The sequence below is a fragment of the Sinocyclocheilus grahami genome, unplaced genomic scaffold (assembly GCF_001515645.1).
Source record: "Sinocyclocheilus grahami isolate Dianchi unplaced genomic scaffold, SAMN03320097.WGS_v1.1 scaffold97.1, whole genome shotgun sequence".
In the NCBI taxonomy this organism is placed as follows: Eukaryota; Metazoa; Chordata; class Actinopteri; order Cypriniformes; family Cyprinidae; genus Sinocyclocheilus; species Sinocyclocheilus grahami.
Window position 1 is genome coordinate 355,553 of NW_015505276.1, and position 12,896 is coordinate 368,448.

Sequence of the window (12,896 nt, forward strand, 5' to 3'; positions counted from 1 at the left end):
GTCGACAGCGTCGTCATTTGTGCGCGGCGTTCAACAAAAACAAAAAAGAACAACATTAACAACAGGAGGATGGAGGACGCTGTGATCGGAGCTGTGTTTTTGTTGTGTCTCGCGGGTTTCACAATAATGGACATGGAATGTCGACGTATACGTAAAGCGATTGAAAGAACGGAAAGGAGGACTAAGAATCCCCAACAACAACTGGCAGTGCTACATTTGATACAAGTGCCTGCACTTCAGCGTCCGTCCATCTATCGCTGTTCTCCGTACTTGCGAAATAAGTTGACACAATGTTTACAGTATGTTTACACAGCGTTTTAAATCATGGCGGGAGAGGGCATTCTCGCACGCGTTTGGCCAATCAATGTCTACTTACGTCACGATTAGTACCAGTTGTGCTGGTTAGACCCTGCTCCGGAGTAGGAGCTAATTTGGTTCTCAAAAAAGGCAGTCCGCTACTAAAATCGCACACAGTTCCAGTGATGCGAAAACGCCAAAAAGAGGGTAGTTCCACAATTAGTTCTGGTACTATGAAAAGGTTCCCGCAGTGCGAAAGGCCCTAATATTCTAATTTTCTGAGACACTGAATTTTGGGTTTTCATTATCTTTAATCATCAAAATTTCAAGAAATAAAGGCTTGAAATATTTCACTCTGTGTAATGAATCTATATAATATGTGGGTTTCACTTTCTGAAATGAGTGACAAAAAATATTGACCTTTTTCATGATATTAAATTTTTTTTAGATGTACCTGTAAGTGCAGTCACAGGTTTTTATTTCAAAAACCTACCATAAAAAAGCAGTACAAAAGCATTACAAACGATGTCTTTATGAGAGTAAGAGAGTAAAACAAGGTTTTAATTGCTGAAAATGACCCAGCTCCGTTAACATACATCTCATTCAAAAAGATACTCCCGTCCCGTAGCATGACGCAATCGGTCATGAGACATACAAGAGCCAATAGCATTTCACAACCAACGCGGACATAAGGCTTCTTCTGGCGGCAATTTTTTTAATTTGCGCACAGACTGCAGAACATCACATGGAGACAGTGATCATGTCTATTCCTCTCACAAATCAATTGTTTTTCCTCGGAAGACTTGGAATATTAAAGGCACAATATGTAAGTTTTCGCCGTTAGAGGGCGTGTTTTCAAAACAAACAAATAGACAAAGGCATAGTTTGATGACGCCGTGACTGAGTGTGGAATCATGGGAGTTGTCGTCTTCATCCCCACAGCCGATGCAATCCGACGGGACTCGGGCAGAAATTATGTTCATGGATGAGCTAATGATTTATTAACGTAGTAGAATGAAGCAGGGTGAGGCTGAAAGCCGTTGAAGCGAAACGAGGCTGCTGAACGAGCGTGATACACGGCTCGAAAGCAGCAGAGCTTTTATTATGCCACAGTCGACCACTTCCGCTCCTTCCGGTTGTGCGTATGTGGGGGGAAAAAGCAGTGTTGTTTTATCATACTAGATACATTTGAACGTTCTATTAAAATGCTACTCTGTGCGTTCGTCACCGGTCTATTAAAACGCACAACATATTAAAGCGTCTTTGGTGTTTCCATGTTTTCTACAAAAATCGAGGGGTTATGACGTAATTGGCAGGCGACACAATGACACTATAGATACGGTCCGTGTCACTAGTTAAAATTGCTTATTTCTCTCGATTTAAACATTCTTCGAAACATTTGGGATAATGTAAGTACACAAGTCAGCAAAATATATAACACTGTTCTAGTGGTTTTTACATATTGTGCCTTTAATACTTTTTTGAATAAATTAAGACGGTAGTTGTATCTGCCTGTTATACCTTGTGTTGTATTGACAAATGGTAAGTTTAGGGGCAGGGGTTGGGTTACTTGCTCATAAATTTGTGTAAATGGTGTATTATAAATAAAACTGTTGTGACAGTTTACATTGAAAAATCACATCCAAACATATATGAAATAATGGCAATATTATTGCCCAATATCTAATTTAATCATGACGATAAAATTCCCAGTACCTTTTCGCGTCGGCATATGGACGCCAAGGGTTTCTTATGTAAAGCAATGGAGGACCCTGCAAGTCGAAAAATGTCGCTAAAGGGGTACCCTGTGTGTCTAAAAGTGACGCCAAGGGGTCCTAACCAAGCGTCTATATGTGACGAATTGGGAGTGAGAACGAGTTGGGGTATTTCAGTACAGCCTTAATGTTTTCAGCAGCCTTCTTTCCATTTTAAACCTCATTAAAATGCAAATTAGGCCTCTCTGTGTCCTATTCTGTGCTCTGGATTCAAAGACTTCCTGCGTTTAACTCCGCCATTCAAGCGGTTCCATGGGGTTAAGCTGTATTTCATGTGTTCACACTGCTGAATAAATCAGTGTAGCACGGCTGATACGCGGTCTATATTCAAAATGGGGAGCCTTGAAGCCAAAGTGACTGACAACTTTATATCAAAAAGCAGCACATTAGCACATTTTATAAGCATTACTACACTAGCTTCAACAATTTTGTGGCATTAAAGAAGCATTTTCTTCCATTAAATCAGTGCTGGGCTTCTGAACACTGACTTTATTGACAAGCAGTGAGTATGTGCTTGGGAGTGTTACTCATTTCTGGGTGTTACTTCATGATTTCAACACAATTCCTGTAAATAATATTTTACAGGCTTTGGGCATTTTTGACAGCAGACAGTTTTGACTGGCTTTGGATTACACTCTTAACCCTTTCCTTCAAAGAAATTTGTTTACAAGAATTTTGACTATGATTATAATATATAAGGGTAAGACGTTAAGTATCTGCCACTTGAGGAAAAAAATACAAAAATAAAACAATGTTTGTTGTGCACTAATCTGAATATTAGGGGGATGAATTCCCCTTTAGTTGTCCCCCAAAATGGCAGTTACACCCCTGACACAAGTGTTATTTGACTATTATACTTACTATTAGTATTGGTACATACATTCCACAGTTCACCCATAAATGAAAATTCTGTCATTTACTCACCCTCAAATTGTTCCAAACCTATATGAATATCTTTCTATTTTCATTACCAATATTTTAATCATTTCAGTACTGTAACAACAGCAGTTGATGGTAGCCACTGACTTATATAGTATTTTACCATACTATGGAAGTCAATGGCTATTGGCTACCGTAAACGGTTTAATGACAAATTTTTCATTTTTGAGTGAATCATGCCTTTAATATTTTCACTTTCATTAAAATTTGGGTTTGTGTAATTTTGTTATGTGCTTTTGTTAATTTTTATTTATTTATTTAAATATATATTTTATATCTAGCGTTCATTTATTGAGTCATCAGTCATCTTACCTTGCCAAGAAAGGCCTTCAATTCGCCAGATCAGCACAGGGCTGATAGAAGAATATTAGGCGGCTATATATTTTTGCCAAACCATAACCGTGTTTGTTTTGGACTTTCTATCTGTTTCTGCACATAATTCACAGTGCAAGATGTTTTAAATGCTAAATAAAGTAAGTCTAAAAAGCGCGCCATAAGATTACAGTCATATGAGAATAAATGTATCATGTCGCTATTCATGTAATGTTATGCATGAATATATTTAGCAAGATGCTAACATTACATGTTCCTATAAGTGCTGATTATTCTGAATAAGTGTAACTGCAGTCTTAAGGAAGAAAACACTTAAAAGCGTGTGCTGTGTGTCTTGTATTTAGTTGATGTATGGAGTAGCAGCAGCTGATTCATATTTTAGCTTCAGTTTCAGTAGCCTGGGTTTGTTTATTTTTGGCAAACGCAAAGTATTCTGGGACACTCTTAAAGGGTCAGTGACGTGTGTGTGACAGTAGGTTGTAGGACAGCAGGGTTGTTGGTTTTTAGTTGTTTTGACTGATCTTCAGTTGAAATAAGGGGCACTGCTGTGCAAGTAATTTCCCATTTCTCCCACAAAAGTTTTGCATCTAAAGAAATGAGAAGTATTTAAAATTATGTATACTTACATGTCCTCCATTTCCTTGGCACCTGAGGCGATCTATAAAGGTACATACAAATTATATCGTGACTGAAGAACGCAAACAGTGCCAAATCTATTAGAGACTATCCTGAGCTGTGGCATGAAAAGCTTTTAAATGGACAGTTAACTCAAAAACATATGTCATTCCAAACCCATGAGGTTCACACAATCAAGATATTTTTAATGAAACCTGAGAGATTCCTGTCCCTCCACTGAATGTCTGCACAACCAAACCTTTGATGTTTCAATAAGTTCATAAAGAGATTGTATAAGAAATCCATATGTCATAAATCTTATAGATTTGGACTGACATGAGAGTCATTTATATAGAATAGATCAGTGGAATTTTCATTTTTGGGTGAACTTTAAAGCTGATGATACATGGGCCAACTTTTTGAGCAATGTTGCCGGGCATCTTTGGGCAATATTGCCTTCAGTGGGCAACCAGGTGAGACACAGGGCCCATGACCGATCTAAAGTATCCAGATAGAAATTTGTTACCCATTCCCAGTGGGAAAGTGCCTAAGCAACATTTAAAAGTTGCCCCATGTATCATCAGCTTAAGAGTCCACCAAGAGTCCAGCTGTAATATATTAAAATAATAGCTATTTAAATGTTGCTTGCAAAAACAAAATTTTATCTGAATACGTAGATATTCTTTGATTTATCATTAATAAAAACAGATGTTCTTTACATGCTTTTCAGAAAAAGTGTTAACGGGGCTGCCATGTTGAGATCACATGACCAGTTGTGTCTTACAATTAAAGATAACTAACAACAAACGTACCTCAAACTCTGACATTTTCCAGAGAAATAGAAACAGCAGAGGCTGATGCTGTTGTATTGTGTATTTTTAGAAAGAAAAATATAAAACAGAATTACTTAGTGCCCCTTTAAGAATCTGAGATGTTCCTACATATTACACTGACATTACTTACTACTACAACAATAAGAGTAGTTATCCATCATCACACAGCTGATGTCAATATTTTGAACTCAAGAGGGTTATTTCCATTGTCAGTAGTGTGTATGATGATCTCTAAGTTGTCTATTAATAATAACTCAACAGAAAAATAACAATAAACTGATTTTATAACTGGAATATTATTATAAAATAGTTGTGGTTTAGTATACTCATTCTTTAAAAATACCTTTGTAATACTACATTTCTCCAAATCTGTACTAATGACGAAAGAAAGTCATCTTCATCTTGGATGGCCTAAGGGTGAGTACATTTTCATTTTTGAGTGAACTGCTCCTAATGTACAGTCATCATTTAAGAGAGCCTTCCAGTCACATTTAGCGCTGCAAAAACATAAACGACAGCTTTAACTTGTCAGTGCTGACAATGTGACTATTGCATAAGCAGGAGAACCTCCTTGCTTGACGTGGTATCCAAAGTCAATTCATCAGAGTCTAATTAGTGGTCACAACCTGCACTTATGGGTGATGTATGTGTTTTGAGTGTGTATATGCACTAGGGTTGCCTGCTTTTGTGGTTAGGTAAGTCTCCCAGCAGGTCACAGGTCTGGAAGCCACTGAGATCTGCATGCTCACACATTGCTGCTCTGATGCGTAATGGTGGCAGAAATAGAAAGCAGCACGCTGTTAGCTGCCAATGTGTAAATCAATATGTTTAAGTAATTCAAGAATGCTATAAACATTCCAAGGTGAAATACGCTCATGGCTCATTTTTATGGTGCTGTGGCAATCTGCCAGAAGCTGCACCTCCAGGATCTCATACAGGATTGTGATTTGCACTAGAGTCTTCTTTATAATGAATCTGTTTTTAGCTCAGTTAGGAATCAGTGACATGTTTATGTTTTTGAATAGTATTTATTTTAGTGTTGACATTTTTCTTCACCAAGCATGCATTCATCTGTGCATTCTAGCAGTCAGTGTCGTTGTCATCATGCAGGCCACTTCTCACTTCCCATATAAACTCAGCAAAAAAGAAACGTCCCTTTTTCAGGATGCTGTATTTTAAAAATAATTCTGTAAAAAAACGTGTTTTTCATACTTGTTAAACGAACCATAAACAGTTATTGCACCTGCACCTGCGGAGCAATCCTTAAGACACCAAAGGAGGCAAGCAATTAAGGTCACAGTTATAACTTAAAGAGAGATGACGTTAAAAAAAGACGTTAAGACTTTTCTAAAACACCAGAAGAAAGATGCCCAGGGTCTATACTAATCATCTTGCTGTGAATCTGGACCATCCACACGGTTTGTGCTGCTTATATCCAGTTTGCTTTCTTCTTTCAAGACAACAGTTCTTTAAGCAATAGAAGAGTGATGAGTTTCTAAAAAAGCATTTTTCTTGTGACTGGTAATAAAAGCAAGTATACTGAAGGCTCTGCAAGGCAGCAATTGAAAAAAGACACTGGATTGCCTTTCCACACTCCATTAAGCAGTGCCGTCATTTGCAACTGTGCTACTAATAAAACGTTTCTCAAGCAGCAAATCACCACATTAGAATGAATATGTTACAGTTTAGAGTTCACTAATAAACCTTTTGTGTTGAATAATCTGCACAAATTGAATAATTTAACATTTAATTTGCTAGTAAATGTGATGCTAAAAATGACGGAAATTACTATCATGGAAAAACGTATTCATATATATTTTAATAAAACAAAGACAACAACAACAACAAAAACAATTATTTTAAACAGTAAATGATCAAAAGAACTTTTGGTAACACTTTATTTTAAGGTGTCCTTGTTACACATGTCACATGTACTTACTATTATAATAACAATAAATTACGCATAATTACATGCAAGTAACCCTAAGACAAACCCTAGCCATATAGTAAGTACATGTAGTTTAATAATATTACTCTGTACATAACTGTATAATTACACTGTGACAAGGACACTTTAAAATAAAGTGTAACCAAACTTATTTTTTAAGAATTATTACTAAATTGTTTTGATCAAATATCCTTTCTGAATAGAAGCATTCAATTCTTAAAACAACAACAACAACAACAACCTGACTGACCCCAAACTTTTGAATGGCATTGTATGTGAGAAAGTTTCAATAGAGTGTCATTTATGCCAAAAGTTATGATGTAGCATATTGCACATCTATATATAGAACAATGACGAGCATATAACAGTATCTCGGTATGTGCTGAAGTGTTGCACTGGGATGCTTGTTGTCTGCTGATCAGAGCGTATGTGCTCCGAGGGCCAGTTGGCATCATGATCACAGCTGTCTGGTGAGCCAAAGCAGGGGCCAGAGATACAAAGTGGCCTGCCAGAGATGCTTTAATGATGGTTGTCATGTATTCGGTGCTTTGGCTGAACCCATTGTTGGGATGCTTTGGCTTTGGTCTCGCGTACATGTCATGAGGTGATCTGGCAAAGACTTCCATCATCACCAAGTGATGAGACGACAGACAGCTCAGCCCCAGCTCTTCAGCAGGACATGCCTGTGACATGCAGATGGATACTCTCCACTGTCACGCTTCAATGAAACTCGCTGCTTATTACTGCAGTATGAGTCATCAGCCCCTCCACACCGAGCTATCACTTTAAGAAGCGGGTAGAAAGACTTATTTTTCTGTCGTTTAACACTGCTCTAAATAGGCTTGTTTGATCTGAGTTTCATTGTTTCCTCTAAACTAGAGTGCACTGCTGCTCCTGACCTGCACAAACAGAAGGAAATCCAGTATGTGCAGATTAAATGTGCAGAAAAAAAGATATTTATTGAATGGATAAGTGGAGTCCACCCACTTGTCCATTTATTTTCAGTACGAAACTGAAGCAGTGAGATTTATTTGCAAGATAATAGTATCCTAGAACAGTAAAAGGGTTTTTGTAGCAGCACTGCAGGGAAAACCAGATTTGCATTTCCTCAAAGGAAATACCAGCAAACACTTTATTTTAAGGTGTCCTTGTTACACATGTCACATGTACTTACTATTATAATAACAATAAATTACGCATAATTACATGCAAGTAACCCTAAGACAAACCCTAGCCATATAGTAAGTACATGTAGTTTAATAATATTACTCTGTACATAACTGTATAATTACACTGTGACAAGGACACTTTAAAATAAAGTGTAACCAAACTTATTTTTTAAGAATTATTACTAAATTGTTTTGATCAAATATCCTTTCTGAATAGAAGCATTCAATTCTTAAAACAACAACAACAACAACAACCTGACTGACCCCAAACTTTTGAATGGCATTGTATGTGAGAAAGTTTCAATAGAGTGTCATTTATGCCAAAAGTTATGATGTAGCATATTGCACATCTATATATAGAACAATGACGAGCATATAACAGTATCTCGGTATGTGCTGAAGTGTTGCACTGGGATGCTTGTTGTCTGCTGATCAGAGCGTATGTGCTCCGAGGGCCAGTTGGCATCATGATCACAGCTGTCTGGTGAGCCAAAGCAGGGGCCAGAGATACAAAGTGGCCTGCCAGAGATGCTTTAATGATGGTTGTCATGTATTCGGTGCTTTGGCTGAACCCATTGTTGGGATGCTTTGGCTTTGGTCTCGCGTACATGTCATGAGGTGATCTGGCAAAGACTTCCATCATCACCAAGTGATGAGACGACAGACAGCTCAGCCCCAGCTCTTCAGCAGGACATGCCTGTGACATGCAGATGGATACTCTCCACTGTCACGCTTCAATGAAACTCGCTGCTTATTACTGCAGTATGAGTCATCAGCCCCTCCACACCGAGCTATCACTTTAAGAAGCGGGTAGAAAGACTTATTTTTCTGTCGTTTAACACTGCTCTAAATAGGCTTGTTTGATCTGAGTTTCATTGTTTCCTCTAAACTAGAGTGCACTGCTGCTCCTGACCTGCACAAACAGAAGGAAATCCAGTATGTGCAGATTAAATGTGCAGAAAAAAAGATATTTATTGAATGGATAAGTGGAGTCCACCCACTTGTCCATTTATTTTCAGTACGAAACTGAAGCAGTGAGATTTATTTGCAAGATAATAGTATCCTAGAACAGTAAAAGGGTTTTTGTAGCAGCACTGCAGGGAAAACCAGATTTGCATTTCCTCAAAGGAAATACCAGCACTCACAAGGCTGTACAACTCTAGCACTGAAGGTTTAGGTAAGCATGGGTTGTAGGTTTTGGTTTTTCTGTTGAAACTTTGAATCATTGTCAGGACTGTACAGGCATCTATAAATTGTTAAATATATTCCAAAAGTACAGGACCAATCAAAGTTCAGTTAGCGCATACACTATTCAAAATTATTTTATTTTAACTATATTTACTTATTTGTGACCCTGGACCACAAAACCAGTCTTAAGTTTCACAGAGATATTTGTAGCAATAGCCGAAAATACATTGTATGGGTCAAAATAATAGATTTTTCTTTTATGGCAAAAATCATTAGGATATTAAGTAAAAATCATGTCCCATGAAGATATTTTGTAAATTTCCTGTAAATATATCAAAACTTAATTTTTGATTAGTAATATGCATTGCTAAGAACTTCATTTGGACAAATTTAAAGGCGATTTTCTCAGTATTTAGATTTTTTTGCACCCTCAGATTCCAGATTTTCAAATAGTTGTATCTCGGCTAAATACGGTCCTATCCTAACAAACCATACATCAATGGAAAACTTATTTATTCAGCTTTTAGATGATGTATAAATCTTAATTTCGAAAAATTGACACTTATGACTGGTTTTGTGCACCAGGGTCACGTTTATTGAAATAACTATTTTCAACATTGATGATGATAAGACATTTTTCTTGAGCAGCAAATCAATATATTAGAATGATTTCTGAAGGATTATGTGACCCTGAAGACTGCAGCAATCATGCTGAAAATTCAGCTTTGATTCACAAGAATAAATGTGGTAGTTTATATGATAAGTGGTAAATGCCCTATGAACAAATGTGGGAAGGGAATCTTCAGCTGAATATCTATATAAACTGACTGTTAGAATGCATGTGCATCCTAGATGAAGAAAAATATTAGCAATAAAATAAATAGCCTACTTTTACTGATTACACCCCAAATTTTTGAATGGAAGTGTAATTTGTTACTTTTTAAATGAAACATTCTAGTAGGCGAGTCTAAGTAGTTTATGTAATAAAACATAGATTTGGTAAATTTTATGTAATTAAATTTTATGTAATAAAAATTGGGTCTACCAAACTGTGATGAATAGTTTAATAAAGAAAGAAGCTGTTCAGCATTAGATAATTTTTTTTTTTATTTCATTGTGTAGATTATTAGGAAAGGAAAACTTGAACTTGCAGGTGTCTTTTTACGTAACATTCATGTGGTAATTAAATGCAGATTTTCCTACTAAATATTTAAACAGGCAGATCCTCCCCCTCTCCAGTTTCACAGCAGCACCTGTAGAGCACAGCGTTCACAGGTGGAAATAATTTTTAGTGTTACTTCTAAATCATGCATGGCTTGCATCCGTATCTGCCTCATTGTTCTGCGCGCCATCCTGCAGCCGGCCAAGCTGTAGGTCACCCAAAACTATTAGCTCTGAGAAATAAAACATGAGAAATTTAAGCAAATTTAACCTCTGCTTAAATAATTCATGACCAAAGTAGAGATGTCTGATTCATTTAATGAATTGTTCTTTTGAGTCAGAACTTTTCAATGAATTGTTAGTTCACAAAACTGATGTGAATGATTCATTCACAATTCTGACTGATCTGTTTCTCAAGTTCATCTCACTGACTCAGTGATCCAGTCACAGCAGTTAACAGCTCACTGGAGGGGAAGATTATTGGCGAATAAAAAATGTTGGTCTTTTCATCATAGAAAGCTATCAAGTGACTAGCACATGAGTCATGAGGACCTTTGTACTTTTATGGTACTTTTGTGCCCGTTTAAAGTTTGAAAGCCTTTGTCCCCATAGGGACTAACTGCATTGAAAAGAATGACAAGTAATTCTCTTTTATCATTCAGTGGAAGAAAGAAAGTCATACAGGTTTGGAATGACACGAGGATGAGTAAATGATGACAGAATTAACATTTTTATGCCTTTAAGGAAAAACATTTACTACTGACAGTGGACAGGGAATATACAAATGTCTTGTGAGCTGCAATTAATAAAGGGAAAATAAATGGATGAGAGTGAAAAAAGCTTCTGCATGAGCCTCAGTTAAACAAAACACTTGACATCCTGCTTATAAAAGAAGATATGTGCATCCAGCAGACGCTATTTCCTTTGGGCAAACCTCTTCCTTTTGTGTCAAATGGAAATGGTTTTAAACGTTAAGCAGTGTAAAGCTACTCCAGCCTCTGGCTAAATAAGTTCAAACGAATTCTGGCTGAAATATGAGGTCAGATAATGGAGACGGTGGGAGTGTTGTTTTCTCTGGCATACTCTGTTTGCCTCACAGAACCTCTGCTAAATTTAACCTGATATCTTTGTCAGCTGACATGTGGATCCAGGCGTTACTAATCAGAGCCTCCATAGTTTCTTTGGTGCTTTTCCTTCATACAGTGTTCCCTCTCCTTCTGTCTCTCCCTCTGCCACCTGCTCGCTGTCTTACTCATGGATCGCTCTCTAACTCATCACATTTTGTTTTGCGTTTCCTTTCCAAAAGCTCATTTCTGATTTTAAAAGTTCAAAAAATGCTCTATTTTCTGTGTCACAGACTCCGGAAATAATACTCTGTCTAATATATCTTCTTCTTGGTTGAGCGTCTCTGTTACTTCACAAAGGGAAATGGGGACATAAACAATGCAGCAGTAGAAATTTGTTCAGTATTGTCATATTTTAGCTATGCTGCAAAAATGGTTTAGAATTTTTTTATTAAATATCTTTAATACTTCTGCAATTTGCCGACTTTAGACAAATGTCAGACATTTAAAGGGATACTCCACCCCAAAATGAAAATTTAGTCATTAATCACTCACCCTCATATCGTTCCAAACTCGTAAAAGCTTTGTTCTTCTTTGGAACACAATTTAAGATATTTTGGATGAAAACCGGGAAGCTTGTGACTGTCCCCATAGACTGCCAAGTAAATTACACTGTCAAGGTCCAGAAAAGTATGAAAGTCATCGTCAGAATAGTCCATCTGCCATCAGTGGTTCAACCGTAACTTTATGAAGCGACGAGAATACTTTTTGTAGGTGAAGAAAACAAAAATAACGACTTTATTCAACAATTCGTCTCCTCTGTGTCTCTCCGCATCACCGTAGCGCCATTTTGGAGAATAACCGCTGAACGCAAGCAGCGGACGCTCTTCTGTGTCAGCCGCGCTGCACGGATGCGCTGTTTTCGTTCAAATCAAAGCGTAAATACACGTAGAAAATGTATCCTTGTGTCGCAGCTGACACAGAAGAGCATACGTTGTTTGCGTTCAGCGGATATTCTCCAAAATGGCACAAAGACACAGAGGAGATGAATTGTTGAATAAAGTCGTAATTTTTGTTTTCTTCACGTACAAAAAGTATTCTCGTCGCTTCATAACGTTACGGTTGAACCACTGATGGCAGATGGACTATTCTGACGATATTTTTCAGACTTTTCTGGACCTTGACAGTGTAATTTACTTGGCAGTCAATGGGACAGTCACAAGCCTCCCGGTTTTCATCCAAAATATCTTAAATTGTGTTCCAAAGACGAACAAAGCTTTTACAGGTTTGGAACGACATGGGGGTAAGTGATTAATGACAAATTTTTCGTTTTGGGGTGGAGTATCCCTTTAAATACTTGAACACATGACCACCTGGCCAAGTTGCCATAATTTGTATGAGATGGTGAAATCTAAGTTGGGTCTGTTGTACAAAAAAGTACAATCCAACCCCTTACCATGATTGTAATAGGATTTTTTTTTTTCGCTCCTCTACAAATGATTCAAGATTGTGCTTAGAATGCTTTCCATTGGCGCCTCTTACCAAATTACTGTAACTCGGTCTGCTGAATCACA